At 46.4% G+C, this 1320-nt stretch overlaps 1 protein-coding gene across 1 annotated transcript in view; it reads right to left on the bottom strand.

Moving 5' to 3' along the window:
• Nucleotides 1-1320, bottom strand: part of LOC115307468 (class II histocompatibility antigen, B-L beta chain-like) — a gene marked incomplete at its 5' end in the record, with an annotated part of 12728 nt that overhangs the window by 1395 nt on the left and 10013 nt on the right. The window lies entirely within an intron of this gene.

The raw sequence follows: 1320 nt of genomic DNA, 5'->3' as shown, positions 1-1320 counted from the left end.
ATCCCATCCAAGGAGTCTTTCTGCTCTGCCTTTTGCAACTGGACGTGTCTATCTCGTATTGGCCTCTTTAGCCACCAGTGTGCTTGTAGCAAATGTGGGCAGAGCCCTTCCCAAATCTTCGTTCATGCAGCCCAGCCATGATTTTGGATATTAATTTGGGAGTCTGGACTCATTGGTTTATTTGGTTCTGGAACTGGTATTTGGTTTATTTGGTTTTGGAAACAGGTATTTGGTTTCTTTTGTATTATGGGTACTTCAGGTTGCAAAGAAAGAATCTTGAAGAAATCCTTTCTGGTATTTTGGATATTAACTTGTGATTTCTGGACTTATAAGTTGATTTGGTTTTGGAAACTGGTATTTGGTTTATTTTGTATTCCTGAACCATTGGAAACAAATTGGGACCCCTTTGGAGGGACAAAGCTGTTGATGCTCCAGGGGTTCCAGGATCCTGAGGATTCCAGTGCCCACTGAAAGTTATTCAGGGAGATCCTCTCAGTCCCTGGATGCGGGGAGTTCCAAGCAAGATGCCTGGGATTTTATTAATACATTAAAAAGTCTATAAAAGTTATATAAAAGTATATAAAAGGTGTACCTAACAACATAGAAATGGAGCTCTATAATATAATATGATTGACTTATAAAAAGTTGTGATAGAACTGTAAAAGAAGAGGTGTGATGCCTCAGACCTTTTGGAATTTTTAACTTTGGTAGATTTCAGAAGTAGTGGTGTAGTGATTGTTGATTTTAAGGGAGCTGCATTCTATCCCTTACCCTGTAGCATAATGTTTGCACATCCCCAACCCTGTTACCCCATCCCATATCAACCCCTCTAAATCCCGTTAGCATGTTTAGTCTTCTTTTCAAGGCAGAATTGTAGAAAAGCCTGGACCAGAAGACATCACACAGGCACAGCCACCTTCAAGCCCAGAACTCGGGAGGAGCTCCAAGGACTGTGGGTGCTGCGAAGAAGATGAAGCTGAGGAAGAAGGGGTCCCAAAGACCCCAAAGCCAATTCCCAAAGGGGTGTGTCGGGGGCAGAACGGGGCAGAAGTGGGGGGTGGAGAGATCTGGGGTTGGATAGACCTTGTTCTAAAATCCCAGAGCCACTGCCTGGGGGGTGCCCGTCGTGTGTGTTCCCTTGGCCTGAGGCTCCACTAAAGGATCTGCTCTCTTTATCTCATCGCATCCACTCCCCTGGCCTGGAGTCTTTTCCTCCGCGCTCTCTTGAGGCAACGGGGACTGGACCTACCAGGTGCTGGGGATGCTGGAAATCCCCCCCGGTGCCGGGTGGAGCACGTCAGCCTGGAGCACCCCCTCAGC

Source organism: Manacus vitellinus, unplaced genomic scaffold, assembly GCF_001715985.3.
Source record: "Manacus vitellinus isolate BGI_N305 unplaced genomic scaffold, ASM171598v3 scaffold_229_pilon, whole genome shotgun sequence".
Classification (NCBI taxonomy): domain Eukaryota; kingdom Metazoa; phylum Chordata; class Aves; order Passeriformes; family Pipridae; genus Manacus; species Manacus vitellinus.
Note: the sequence above shows the minus strand (reverse complement) of the source record. Positions and strands in the feature narration are given on the sequence as shown.